The sequence below is a fragment of the Nuphar pumila genome, chromosome 7, assembly GCF_984573655.1.
Source record: "Nuphar pumila chromosome 7, dmNupPumi1.hap1.1, whole genome shotgun sequence".
NCBI classification, from domain to species: domain Eukaryota; kingdom Viridiplantae; phylum Streptophyta; class Magnoliopsida; order Nymphaeales; family Nymphaeaceae; genus Nuphar; species Nuphar pumila.
In genome coordinates, this window is record NC_143255.1 from 117,398,920 (window position 1) to 117,415,143 (window position 16,224).

Sequence of the window (16,224 nt, forward strand, 5' to 3'; positions counted from 1 at the left end):
CCAAAAACTTTTCTGGAATATTTGTTTTTTTGACTCAAAATTGTGTATAGTTTCTTTTCCTATTAATTGAAATAGTCAACCAATCTTCCTTCCCAAAATCTTATCTCATCAACCGCTCGTGGATCACTGTGATTCTGGTGGTGTTCAAAAGACAACAAGTTTTTTTATCATGTTTACTATGTTTCTCGATTTTTTATGCAAGTGCCCAAAAACTAACAAGTTTTAGTCAGAATAGGGGCATCTCACACCTATTCAACTCATGTTTTAGGACCATTTTTGGGTCATATCCTGGGATTCGCCTGTCAAAATCTGATGTGTCATATGCCTTTGAAAAGGTATTTTTATTTGTTGTCTTTTCTTTATTGGAAGTTTCTCCGGATTCTGCAGTTTTCTCAATTAAAAATCAGTAGTGATGCTTGTTGTTTCTCAACTTAAAATTTTTTTGAGAAAGATTTCTCTTTTTTGGATCAGATCATATTTTTATTTGGGTTTCAGAGCTCTAGTTCTTAAAACCCATGTTTGCATCCTGATTTGTTATACTATTTACGCCACTTGATCTCGAATATATCTTTTGGATAAGATTCATATCCAGATCCAAAACCCATTCCACTTTTTTTTCACACGAAAACCCTTTTAGATACAAAACCATAGTGTTTTCTCGTGTGATTTTTTTTTTTTTAGGAAGAAACCTTAGGTAGATTGGGTGTTTCCTTTATTGTTCTAAATTTTTAAATATCAAACTTAGAAACCCTTGTCAGGAATCGCATGCAACCTTGTTTCTTTTCTAGAAACAATTCATCCCCTAACAAGTTAGGAATTTCAAATTTGTGTGGAACACCATAGTGAATTACCTCAATGAAAGGAAACAAAAAAATGAATAAACAAAAAAAATCTTTTAAAAACCCTAAAAATCTGATTATTTTTAAAGAACCCCATATTGATTAGGGTTGGTGACAATGAAATATCTCACAATTATGAGCATTCAAATGGAAGAGAGTAAATAGTATGAATAAACGTATAAAATCTCTAAAAATACCCCTAATGGGTTTGATAGAGTCGAACCCAGCTAAGGTTGGGTTCGACAAAGGCAACAACGAGGGGAGAAGAAGAAGAAGAAAGAGAATAGGAGGAAGAAGAGAGAGAGGTCGGGGTCCGACGACATCAGCCGAGCAAAAAGGAGGAAGGCCAAGGTCTGGCAGCGTTACTCGAGCAGGGAAGAGGGAGGGCAGAGAGAAAAAAAACAAATCAAAAGGGTCTATCAATCCCTAATTATAAACTCGATAATGATGACATTTATGGCGGCATTAGATTGTAATCTATAACAGCGACATAAATGCTCTTGTTAAAGTGTCACCGCTATTGACACTAATCCTTGTATATATATTTAATGACCACATATGTCACCATTAATAACACATCTACAACGATGACATACAAAGCCATCGTTATAGAGTAAAACCCTATAATGATGATGTTGTAATGTCATCGTTATTGATCAATAACAATGGCATTTAATGAATGTTAAATATTACCATCAAAAGTATTTTTATGGCAACATTTAAGGGTCACATATGTCACCATTAAAGAAAATCTATAATGATGATATTTATTAATCACCATTAGAGACAATTTTAACGATGATATATAAAGTCAGCATTATAAATATATTTATAATGATGATATATAAAGTCATTGTTATTGCGGCAATTCAACTCCATCAATAGCAGTCACTTTTTGTGTCGTCGTTAATGAGTCGTTGCTATTGAACCTCATCCTTGTACTAAATGAAAAATTTTATTTTACAAAATTTTTAGTAAGGGCAATTCCTTTGTCTTTTAAAAAGAAAATTTGGAGCAACATTTTTAGACTTAGGTTATCATCCACATGAATCCCACCACGTTACTTAGCATTATGTTGTGCACCATTATCAGTCATAAATGTCATCTTTGTCTTGTCATTTGTTTGTCATGAAGTTCTTTAACATCATGATTTGATTGTCTTGTCAATAGCATTTATATTGTAGTCATTCATTCATGTCATCTTATTTGACCCACAAAGGTCTACAAGTTGGTCCTATGGCAAGATCCCTTTGACAAAAAGAAAATTACAATCTTTATCAATTTTATCCAAATTGGATTTTTCATAATGCACAAATCATTGTCATATTTTTTACTAGAAGTGCCATTTTGAGTCAATATTTTAAAAATATGATTTTACTTGATTGCATTTTGTCTTACTTTTTTTTTTATTTTGAGACCAATGGTTGGTCATCAATAAGACCTCCCACTTTGCATGGTTACTCATTACACCAAAAAGACCCTTGTGTGAAACACAATTCCTTCTTTGTCTTGAAATCGATGGTTGGTGATCAACAAGATCCTTCTGCCTTGAACAATTGATTATCAAGCCAAGGAATGAGGAACGTCTGAAAATGTATTTTGTCAACATAGTCATTTTTTCATCAAAGATGACAATATCAACTTTAAGCAAGCTAATGCCAAGTGTCTTTTATATTATTTTCTCAAAAAAATTGATCTTTCATGCATTAGAAAAAAAATATCTTAAGAACTTGCTCTCTGATCATCTTGATCCAAATGGGTTAAATCAGAGCATTTCATCATGCATCATTATGTTATATCATACGCATGTTTTTTGCATGTTACTGACAAGTTTTCTTATATCTAACATAGCTTTTAAAAACTCGATTATCCCATGTTCTATTAGAAAAAGCCTACCCAGTCCTATCTTAAGATCATCCTTTATATAGATGGATGTTAGGTCCTTAGGTTGTCCTACAGATTTATGGAGCAATCTGAAACTCATTTGATGAGCACATAAATTGTCCTAAACCCAATCCTATTTTCAAAGGCACATTTCTAAAAAAACACTATTTTATTCCATCCCATCATAAGTAAAAAATGTCGGTATTTTTGATGTTTTGCCAAAAAAGTTCATCTTTGTATTCATCTTTTCAAAAAGAAGTCTTTGTTTTATTAAAATCATCAATGGACTTTTGTGTAACAAGACACTTGTTTCATCTCCGTCTGACCTCGTACAACAAGACTTTCTATAAGACCTATAAATTTTTTATAATTATTTAAATTAATAAAAAAGAATTTATTGTAATTTTTAGATTTTAATTTTTATTAAATATAATCAAAAGCAAATGAAAATTCAAACTATAAAATTGAATGAATTTAATGGTTCTAATGGATTTAACATAAAATTTAATTCCATGAGAAATTAAAATTCGAAGACAATTTAGAATTTAATTTAATTTGGATCTGGTATTTAGATTTGGATCTTGGATAGATTCAAAATCTATTTTAAAATTGGATATGGATTTGTATCTCATTTAAATGAAATTGGATCCAACCTGGATCCATGTTGCAAAAGGAAATCCAGAATAGGGTTTTGATTAAAATTTTGAAATTAAATAATAACTAAATTAATTATAGTAGGAAGGATCCCAAGGGTGACTCCCCCCCCCCCCCCCCCCGCTTTAAGCCCTCCTACCATGATAAAACTTATCAAAAAGTTTAATTAAATTAAATATCTATTTACTATATTTTTCTAAAACTTTAAAAAATAGTTTTAATAACTTACCTAAATACAAAACCTAACATTAAAGAAATTAGAATCAAACAAAATGGGCAAGTGAGGGTCACCTCTCCTAAGTGGGACCCTCCTATTTATTTGGGAGATTTTAAAATTTTGAAAAGCAAAGAAAGATAGATGAAGAAGGGAGGATCAACCCCCATTTTCTTTATGGAAATAAAAAAAAGGAGAAACAAGATAAGATAAGAAAAAGAGTTCTGAAGACTTACCTTGTGAGAGGAGGGGCACCAAGATGGAAAGGAGGTGCACCCCTCTCTCCCTTCCCAATTCGTGCGAGGCTCTACTTAGTAGGGAGCTTCACATGCCACTCTCTCTCTCTCTCTCTCTCTCTCTCTCTCTCTCTCACACACACACACACACACACACTTTGCTTCTCTCTCACATACCTCCACACAATAGGGGTGAAAGCACTCCATTAACGAAGCTAAGATAGGTTAGAGAAACGTACACATATATGAGGGCAGACCAATCGTGTTTGTTGTTTCTAATCAATCAATATGTTTATGAGGTAGGGTTATCGACCATCCTACATGAATAATGAGCCAACATATATGATCATGTTGGGATGCAAGGAGATATGCATATCGATCTACTTTAAATGGTAAGATCGATAGCATATCATATGCGGTCAGATCACGCTAATGTGCATGTGATTTGGGTAGAATAAAAGAGAAAAAAATATATACCTTTATATACATATGTGTTAACATATTAGATGCATACATTTATCGCATGATTTGTTGTGTGATGATGAGATTAAAAAATATATGTATATATATTATAAGTTGAAATGTTAGATCTACATACTTTAAATCATGAAATGGAATTTCATGCATGAATAACAAGTTCATTCATTAGTTCATGCATGTTTTAATGTTGTCCTTTCGTGTGTAGCATTAAAAACAAACAAACATGCATACATGATCTCATATCTATGAAGTTCCTAGATCGTTTTGATTATACAATCACTTATTCACACTTTGCATGATTCAGTAAGGTTTTGCTTGTATTAATTGTTCAAAAAAAGTGCATGTATTGCCATAGCCCATTTGTTTTCTGTTACAATAAAAATAACATACTTGTGATATGTGTGGGTGTGAGAGGATAGGGGTTTGTTCGATCCCAGTCCACTCCCCCGTGTGACTTTGGGGTGTTGTCAATTAGACCAAACATGTCTGGTCGGCTTGACTCGACATGACCCAATATGGGTGCAACAGGCATAACATAGCATGTTGCACCCTGTTGGGTGTTGTTGCTGCTCTTTGCACCATACTGGGGTTTGCCCGACCCTTAGCTTGCAGCTCTTCTGTGTGTGTTGTAGGGCATTGTGTGCTGTAAAGTGTAGCAGACCGAGGTTTGACTGATTCCAGCCTGATGTGTTTTAGTGGTGCGCAACAGGCTGGGGTCAACCCAACCCCAGTTTGCCTTTCTTTGATCAGGCAACCAGTAGGGTGTGTCACCCAGTTAGTGCACCACAGTCATGACAAGTGATGGGTGGCAGGCCGGCCCGAGTACAGTTTAATAAATAAATAAATAATACATTTTAAATGAAATGCTCATTACGTGTATGGTTTGGTTGCATGAATGGATCCTTAAAAGTGTTATTGTGGACTCAACCAAGTGGTTGTTTCATTTAGAAATTTGGTAAAATGATAAACAAATGTTTATTTTATTATTTTGGCCAGTATGTTATTATAATGAGTATGCATGTGTATGTAAATCACATATGAATGTCATGACCATATCTACTTTATAAATTGCCTGTTGTTAAACGCATGTTCTTGATAATTTATATAGTATGAAAATTGCAGAGTCATGATTATGCGAAAGCTCAAAACTAAGCATGCGGTTCTACGGAACACTTATGGTGTCACACAAGTACTTGTAAAATTTTATATGTGTGATATGCCATGAATGCATTATGATGCCACAATGTGATACATGCACTTGTTTGGTTGCTCGGGACTAGGCATGTGGTTGAAAAAGACCAACAAGGTATGATACATACGCCCAAGTTATAAAATTTAATAATTGCATGTACACATGACCTAAATTAATGTTTGACTCTTTTAAAGGTATTGGGGTTTTCTTTCGATGCCCGACTAATTTAAATACACCATGAGATTCATTGGATGAGATGTCTTAATGAATAAAAAATAAATGATTTGACTGCCACACTCGTGTAATCAGTTGCTACTATCATGGAGGCAACCATGTGGTTTACTCTGAAGAGGTACTTGGGCTCTTGGAGTCCTGGATGCCCAATGTGGTAGGTACAAGTGAGAACTTGCTTTGAAATTTATGTAAAAACCTAAAAAGATTGATACCCATCCAATCTCAGGCTACCTTAGAGAGGGTAGATGGTACAAACTCTATTGGGCTGTTATGTTTTTATGCTATGAGCAACAATAACTCGATGGTCCCTCACTCAAATTTTGTCTTAGGTGAGCATGTCCTATGCCCTCTATAGAAGTCAGATGCATCTTGTTTAGCCTGGCCTTTAGGGGTTTTCTCTCAATTATTACACCACCCATTTAGGAATCTGATTAAGAAAGTCATTTGGGATATTAAAATTCCTAAGCATAATAAACCCCCAGATGATCTCATATGTCTCAACGTATTCAAACTGGGTGTACCCATAGGGGATTAATCAAGTGAAACATAAATCTTACTTATACGACTTTACTTTACTGTAATTAGTTGTTTATGTATGTTTTTAATCATGTTAATGCATTACTGTTTGTTCAGGTATGCTCTAAGACATGTTCTGTGTTCAATTTCCAAATATTGCCAAATACTGAGTATATAGTTTTGTGATATTGCATGAACTCATTTCTGAAATAAATATGATGTCTTGAATTACTATAATTCTAAATATTGCATACTCTTATGTGTTGGCACATTTTTTGCTTGCCTTAAAAAATATTTTTTACTGAGACTTGTGAAGTCTAACCCACATTTATTAATAATTTTATAGGTTAGGAATGATCAAGAATGAGTGGTTGTGGGGATACTACGTTTGGTGCCATATGGTCTATATTTTCTTGAAATCTGAGACACTGCTTAATTATCATTTAAATAATTTTTAAATTTGATTTGATAAACTCAATGTAATGAATAAATTAAATTTGTATGTTGAGTGACATTTAATTTCCATTAATGTTCATGTTGGAGGCTAACACCTATAACTTTCCCAAGATTTTTAACTTATTTAGTTTATATATTTTCATTGTGCTTATTTTAAAAAAAAATTGGATAAATTTTTGGGGCATTACACTTTCTACTCATAACAATGAGTTTAAGTGAAAGCCCTCGTGTAAAATAAAGTACTAACTTAGTATGTAGTTCAACCATTTTAACCTGACCTCTCTGTTTGTATAGTGCTAGGCGTCTAAGGGAGACCCTTGTATTGAGCTACATGCACATCTTTAACTAACATCAATCGTCAAGTTGTTTGTCTTTTGTCAAGGATCTCCTTTTGAAAATGCTTTGTCATTGTCAATCTTTCGCTCTTCTCAAAAGCCAGTGTGTCTACTTTGTTATCAATTGAGCTTTTCTTGCTCGCCAATAAAGAAGGGCATCTATAGACACAAATTTTGACCAAGTCATTTTATGTCATGAAATGCATAGCAAAATCCAAATTTTTTGGCTTATTATAAAGTTTTAACGACTTCAACTTTATTTTTGGCCTCTAAAACGGTATTCTCAAGGTTTTTATTCAAAAGAGAAATTAAACTAGAGAATCTCATCTTTTCAATGAACCAAAAATCGGGTCAATAAGACATAAGAGTAAAAAGTTATAACGAGAACAAGGTGACATGTTTAGTAAAAAAAAATATTTTTTAGGTATGGCTCACTTTTTCAACATATTTTTGACCACCAAAAAATCGAATCTAGTTTTTACTTAAAATATAAATCAAAGTTGGGAATATTATCTTTTCAACGCAACAAAAATCACCTCAAATGGACATTCAGATATAATGTTTTGGCCAAAACAAGTTAGCTTGTCGAGCATGTTTTACTCAATTTTGTCAATGACAAGTTAGGTTGTCATTAGCATTTTTGCCCAAGAGCATTGACGATGAGCTAGGTTATCGTTAGAGTCGTCCAAGGTGTCATTAGAGATTTTTTTATTAAGAATTATCGTCAAACCCAGTTGTCGTTGGAGCACTTATTGTTAGAGCTCTTTAAGTTATCGTTAGAGCTCTTTTTTGTCAAAAAAATTATTGTCAGCGCCACTTGTCATTAAAGAAAGTTGTCGTTAGCGTCACTTGCCATCAGAACAAGTTATCATTAGGATTTTTCCGATACCAACTTGTCATTAGCCACTTCTTTTTGCACACCTTTGGGGTGAGATTTGCCTTATAAGCCTTTAAAAATTATAAATGAAATGTCACTCATTCCCAAAACTCACTTTCCTTTGATAAAGCACACATTCAAGGCAATAAACTTTCGATGAATCTCAACATTCTATTCAAAGCAGCTTATTTATGAACCGTCCATCTAGATAGATCTCGTATACGCAGAAAACGTATCCGAATCTGCTTAAAAAAATATAAATAGGGAGTCACACTCCCTATTTCAATATTTGAAATTCGCGTCTGCACTATGTCAAATTCTCCACAAAATCTAGCCTAGCTGACTGAGCCTAGCAAGTCAAGTCAAAACTTAGCCTAGTCTAAAACACAAATCCCTAGTCTCATTAGTCTTTTAAAGCTCGCGCTTAGCTGAAGTATCGCTCGTGCACCCCTATGCTTGTCAACTGTATAAAGAGCTACCTAAGCTTGATGTGAGATTCAGTTTGTTTTGATATTGATTTTTATTTATTTAATATATTTTCTTATGTTATGATAATCTTAACATTTTGTATATTGTTTGTTTCATATGATTTTAGAGTTTTGGTGGTTCTCACCATTGAACTCATTTTTTTTAGTATTCATGAATGTGGTATAGATCCCCGCAACGCCGCCGCTTCAAAAACAATGATCAAAGAGTTTCTAAATAGGTTGATCTCTGCTCAATGAAGGAGAAAATGTTTTTTACCTTGAAGAACACACCCCCTAGCTTCTCAAATTCAGATCCATTTTTCAGGAAAAAGCTTGTGTTTTAAAGCCCTTCAAAGATTCAATGACCCATAAGATCTAAATTTATAAGATAAAAATGGTTGAGATAATATTGTATTGAATCAAAATCCCATAGATCCTATACCATGACTTGATATTCAATGAAAACTCTCATATATATATATACTTAAAACAAATGTCTCTCAAAACCATGTTGGGTCTGGGATCTAAATCCTATAATTCCAAATTTCCAACATATCATTTTTTTATTGTAATTCAATAATTTATGTCATTTTCTTTGTCTGCCTTTTTGAAAGCAACACAATTTCAAACATGTGGTCAGCGGGGTCCTGTGTTAAGGTGAAGACCCGGGATCGAATCCCAATGGCACATTAGGCTACCGTTGCTTTAACATGGTTGGGACACATAAAACTGATTTAACGGTGAGGGTTCCTTAAACATGTATTCATTTTTAATGAGTTTTTGCCTTTTCTTTTACCAACTATAACAAATGTCAGACCACCAATGGGGATGGGGGCTCCACATGTCTGGTAGGAGCAGCTAGTGCACGTCGCCTTATGTTGGGACGTTGCAGGTTCAAAACGCAATGGTATAGTTGTATAACTGGTAGAGGCCAAGGTGACTAAACTTTAGCATGAGCTAAAAGAAATGCATATTGTAGGCAATTTGTCTGGAACTCTCAAGCTATTAAGGTGGAGCCTATGCTCATTACGGACCAGCTGATAACAGTAAGGGTAGAGGTGGGAGCAGACATTCTCTTGATAACGGGGCCGTACAACCACAATTTGTGAGGTGCTGAAGAAGAACGATAGAGAAACTCCATGAATTGTGTTGGGAGACTGGAATGTTACTAGATTAGATCCCAAACAGAACATTGGGGCTCTGGCCATGCCCATTTTGGTGCAGATGAGTTCAACGAAATGATAGAAGACTGCGGGATTTTAGAGGTGCTGGATCCATCCATCCAATTCACATGGCACAATCATCAGTCTTGATGCAGGAGCGGGGCAGAAGACCTGGTCCATAAGGATTCATTTGGATCTGATTATTAGTTTGAATTTTTATCATTTGGATATTTTGTATTTAGATCATTTTTACATTTTGGTTTATTTGTAATGGATATTGAATATATGAATCGGATCCAATATCCAGATCTAATTAGATTATGATAAGTTTATCTTTTAAGAAGGTTTTAATTTTACATTTTGGTTCATTTGTAATGTCGTTTACTTGAATTAGAATTAGGTAAAATCTCATCTATTTATAGACGAGATCTCTGTAAATGAATAGTTAGAGATCAGTGAATTATGAGTGTTTTTTGTGGTTTTCTTTCAATTTTCTGGCAATTTCTCGCGCTTTTCACAGTTTTCTAGTTTCGTAGCTGCGCGAGCGATTAATATTTTTCTTTAATTTTCTGTCAATTTTCTGTTTTGTAGTTTCCTAATATCTTAGTTGTGCTAGGATGCCGATTCGTGCGCGATCCTCCTGATCATTGCATCAAGTCTAGACCTAATTTAAGAGCAAGTGGGATTGATAGGGCCTTTATCAATAGCCAATGGCTTATTAGATTTCTTGATACAAAGTTGTCCATTTTACCTAAATCCATCTTCGACCACAACTCCCTCCTGGTAAAACTTTTCCTAAGAAACAGTTTAGATCTCAATTTTAAATATTTCTCATTTTGGTGAAAGATTGAGGGGTGTAAGGAAGTCATTAAGCAAGGATGAAATATCAGTTTACATGGGTGCTCTGTATTCAAACTTGTTAACAAATTAGAAGAGGTTAAGTGCTTCTTGAGAGGGTGGAATAAGAGGCTGGTAGGAGATCTGCCTAGTAGAATAACTCAGGTTCAACATACATGATCATAAACACTTCAAGCATAGTGAAACCGGGTGACCTTCAAGATATTGAGTAAGAAATTCATTACAATGATGAGTTACACTTTCTTTTGGACTTGGAAGAAAGTTTATAGAGACAAATCTTGTTGCAAGCATAGTGACAAATCTCGCGAGATTTATGAAAATCTCGCTATAATATCATGAGAAATTGCCTGAAAGTTTATAACAGCAATTTCTCATGAGATTTTCAAAATATCGCAAGATTTATGAAAAAACATAAATGCCACGATTTAAACATGATATTTATGTTTTAAACGGCTATTTATCATGAAAAAATCATGTATTTTTATTTTTAAATATTTTTTATTAATATTTTCTTATAAAAATATTTTTTTAATTAACTTTTTTATTGCCGAGATTTCTCCAAAAAAAGCTGAGATTTATGAATTTTTTTCAATTTCTCACTAGTTTTTGAAAAACGAGAAATTGCCCATAAATACGTTTGTCACTATGGTTGCAAGTGGCTCAAGGAAGGTGATCGGAACACATCTTTCTTCCATTCTTTAATCAAGAGGAATTCCACGAGGATATACAATGTCTATCTATTCCAACAGGACGAGAGCATTGCACGTACTCCAGTCCTAAATTTTCAGCAAAGCTACTAGCTACTTCTCTGACATGTTCTCCAAAGAGCCGATCAACTTAGAACCCCTAGCTAGTATCTGAGTTCCATGAGTAGTAGAAGAGGAGAATGCCCTTCTATGGCCCCTATTTCCAAGGAGGAAATCAAGACGACTGTTTGTGAGGTTGATGATCAAAGTGCTCCCGGGTCAGAAAAATTTCCAGGGAGCTTCTACCACACACCTTTTGGGTCACAAACAATTTTTTCTACAGCCATCGCATCCTATAACACATTAATTACACTATTATTGTTCTAATCCCGAAATAGGAAGGTGCAACCTGCTTGGTCAATATAAGCCAGTGCAATTTCATTTACAAGATTATTACAACAGAATGAGGAGCATCCTTCAACGTATAATTTCAGATAATCAACGAGCATTCCTTAAGATGAAATTGATACAAGAGAGCATTATGATCACTCATGAACTGGTAGATACTGTCACATAGCTTGATACCATTAGTGTTATTCAAAGGCATACGATAGGGTTGATTGGTGATTCCTCCAAAACACGGTGCTGCACTTTGGTTTCCATCCGGCGGTCTCAGGCAAGGCGACCCCATGTTCCCATACCTATTTCTACTGGTCATAGAAAGGCTCAGTTGAAAGATGTTCATAGAAGAAGAGGCAGGGAACCTGATTCTAGTCAAGATGCACGAGTTCTCTTGAAGCCATTCGTTCTATGCAACAAAAAAACGTCTAATGGTCCAAGACAAACTTGAGCAATTGGGCTTCTCTTCGGCTAGCAGGTGCCCCTATGTGAAAAGGCGGAGGAATCATTCGAGCACCTCTTTCTGCAATGTTGTGTCTCCAGATCGATCTGGCGGAAGGAAGTAGACAAGTTTTGCCGTTGGAAAATTTCGTCAGGAGAAATTATAGAAGCCTTAAAGAAATGGGGGCAATCAAAATTAAAAACAAGAAAGAAATCAAACAAGAATGGTTGGTGGCTTTTCATGTGGTTATTTGGGCAATTTGGAAAGGTCGAAATGAGATCCTTTCAAGAGCCCTGAAGGAGGCAATTCAAACAAGAGATCTCAGGCATTTAGCTTGGCAAGTGAGGAACTACTTGGGGTTCTAAAAAGCTTTAAATATCATATAGCAGGTAGATCGTGTTCCTCAAACCAATGGGAAGTCCCTCCAATTGGCAAGCTGAAATTGAATGTAAGCAATGTTGGATTTTGGCTCAAAACTATTCCTATGATTTGCTTTTTTATTTTTTATTTTTTCTCAGTTGGTAGGTGTTGGTTCTTTATAAAAGCTTAGTCTCACATTGAAGGTTTTTGAGAAACCTCTTGTCTATGCCTTAAAAGGCAAAGCCTTCAAGAGCATTAGATTTTGGGATTCTGCATCTCTTTATTCTTGACCCTTGACCCTTAGAGCTGGATTCAGGTCAACTTGACTTTGACTTTCTTTTTAGGACCTTTGACTTTCAACATGGACTTGAATTCAGATCCGGTCTGGCTTGGCTTTGACTTTCTTTTTAGTACTTGGGATGAATTTAATTTCCAAGTCTAAAACCGACTTTGATCAGTGCATTATTTGACCTTGACTTTACATTAATTCTTTTTGGATCTTTCAGGATCTTATTTGGATCTATTTAGACCCTGCCCTAACATTTTTGCATGGTCATTAAAGGTCCAAACAGTCCATAGTTTACGCTTATCCATGGCTTGAGTGACCTTGACTTGGTCAAGACTGGAATTGACCTTGCTAGGGACATTTATGTCCCTATTTGGTGCCATCTAATGCTATATGTTTAGGCCTTTATGATTCGCCATTTTGGCCAGCCATGGTCCATTATTTTCTTATCGTTTGGGTCTTTTAAAGGCTCTTTATGGCCTTTATGGGTGGCCTAGGAATGAGCCTATATAAACCCCAACCCTCTGCCATTTCTCTCATCTTAGTCTCTCCTCTCTCTCACCTCTACAAGCTATGCTCGAGGTTCATGCTCAGATCCATTTTGAGATCCAGATCCTATATCTATTTGAATCTAGACCCAGATACTATTTGATCCAGATCAGGTTTTTGTTTGAATCCATTACTAAGATCTAGATTTAGTTGTTGAATTAAATCTATATCCACATGTAGTTTGGATTCATACCCATATCCAAACCTAGGATCCATACTCAATTTGAGCTTAGATCATCTCATCTTAATCAAGAGGTCGTTCAAGGTGGATCGTGTTAAGGTTATCAATCTCACGCAGTGTAGGGCATGAACAAAATTTTTGCGAGTAGGCAAAAGCTCAGTTGTATCCCATGAGCATAGTTGCACAAGTACCTATTGCACCAAGGACTTGATCCTAAGTAGATCAATTATCGCTTGAAAGATAGTGCATATATAGCATACCTGGTTCAAGATCAACTGTCTGATCCATAAAGTTAAGCAATATTTCTAATAAATTTTAAGCGATAATAGTACATATGGAGATTGTGAAGGTTGAAAACCAAGAGCAGCCCAAGTTGTCCTAGTTCGATGACACAAATTTTAAAAGATAACAACACAATTGCAAACGTCTTGTACGTGCATATGGGGGATTATTCAAAAGAACGGGAGGACAAAACCATTATTGAAAACTGCAAGAGACTAAAGTGGAATTAAGATGACTTCGTGTGTCGCAAACACATACTGAATTATCTCTCTGACACCTTGTTCGACCCCTACTCAAAAATTAGCACTGCAAAGAAGCTCTGGAAAGCCCATGAAAGCAAGTGAAAAATGAAGAATGCATGAAATCATAAGTTTTTTGTTAACAAGTATATGGATTTCAAATTCTTTGATGATAAACCATGGCTACCACAAGTCCATGAGATGTAGATCTTCGCTAATCAGATTAAGTACGAGGGTATGAACCTTGATGAATCATTCATGGTGGCTGCAATCATTGGTAGATTGCCTTCATCTTAGAAAGATTATCGAAATGAATTAAAATATAAGAATGAAGAATTTACCTTAGAACAACTTCTTCAATATCTTTGAATCGAGAAGGAAGCTTGATCTCGAGATAAGAAAGATGAAGCAAAAAAAGATTGTGCTAAGATGAATTTGGTTGAACACAAACCAAAGTTTAAACCTGTACTTAAGAACAAGAATAAGAAATCCAAGTTAATTGCTAAGAAGAGAAATTATGTTTTATGTTATACTTGTGAAAAACTAGGTCACTATGCAATAGAATGCTGATAAAGGAAGAAATTCTAAGACAATAAAGTTAGTAAACCCGATGATGATCTATTAGCTTTAGTTAGTAAGATATTCATGATTAATTCAGATAAAGGGTGATACATGAATTCTGGATCAATAATTCATTCATGCAATGATAGAAGTATATTCAAAACATATGAAATCGTTGAAGAAGACCATAAGATTTAGATGAACGACAAGCATGAAGCTAAGGTTCATAGAAAAAGGAGTATTAAACTTTATTTCATTTTCAAAAAATACTTAACCCTACAAAATGTGTATCATATACATATTGTCACTAAAAAACTTGTATCTGCCTATCTTCTTAACTCATGGTTTCAAAGTTGTAATAGAATTCGACAACATTATACTGTCGAAGAACCACAAGTTTATAGGCAAAGGCTACACCATCAATGTATTGTTGAAACTCAATTTGATTAATAAAGTTAATTCTGCTTTTATTTATATGCTTGACTCATATGATTTATGGCATGCTAGATTATGACATGTTAATTATAAGTCTTTGAGAAGCATGAGTAACTTAGGATTAATTTCTAAATGCAAAGCTAAATATGTTAGAAAATATAATGTTTGTATTCAAGCAAAATTTATGAAAAAATCATTTGATAGTGTTGAAAGAGCTTCTAAGCTATTAAACTTAATATATAATGATGTATGTGATTTAAAAAAATATTCCAACTCATGAGGGTAATAATTATTTTATCTTTTATTGATGATTTTTTAAAATATGCGTGTCTATCTCACGAAAATAAAAGATGAATCATTAAAAAAAAAAAATTCAAAGCAGAGGTTGAAAACTTTTATAATTGTAAAATAAAGTCTTTTAGATCTGATAGAGATGATGCGTACCTATTAAATGAGTTCATTGATTTTTGTGAGAATTATGAAATACACAGATAAAATACTAGTTCATATATTTCTCGACATAATGGTGTAGCCGAACGTAAAAATAGAACTCTGATTGATATGGTTAATTCAATGCTTATTAGTTCTGGTATATATTATAATGTACAGGGTGATGCATTGCTTAGTTCATGCTATTTATTAAATAGAGTTTCATATTATATGTCAAAAACTATACTGTCTGAAATTTGAAAATGAAGAAAATAAAATTTAAATTATTTAAAAGTTTGGGGTTGTATTACTTATGTAAAGCTTACTAAATCAAAATTAACCAAACTTGATCAAAAAACTAGAACATGTATTTTTATTGATTATTCTCAAAATAATAAGACATAGATTTATAGATATTAAAACTAAAGTTATTTCAGAATCTATCTAAGTCGAATTTAGAGAAGATTTAACTTTAAAATCGCTTGAAGTTCCAAAAGTTATTAAAAATAATCCAAGAAACAAAATTTATGAGCTTGAAAATCTTGAAATTCAAAAGAGTAAAAGTTCAAGAAAACCAAAATATTTTGGTCCTAATTTTCATCTCTGCGTGATAAATATAGACTTTGTTTTTTTTTTAAGTTATGACTTCTCCTGATGCTTCTTCTTGGAAAGAAACTATAGATAATAAATTAGATTTTATCATAGAAAATAAAACTTATATTTTTATTGATTTACCCCTGGTTTTAAATCCTTGGGATACAAATAGATTTTCAAAAAGAAACTTCGAACTGATGACTCTATTGAAAAATTTAAAGCTGGACTTGTAGCTAAAGGTTAAAAAAAACTTGGACTTTATTATTTTGACACATATGCTCCTGTATGTAGGATTGCATCTATTAGAACTATGGTTGCTTTGGAATCAATTTACAATTTAGAAATTCATCAAATGAATATCAAAATTGCTTTTGTG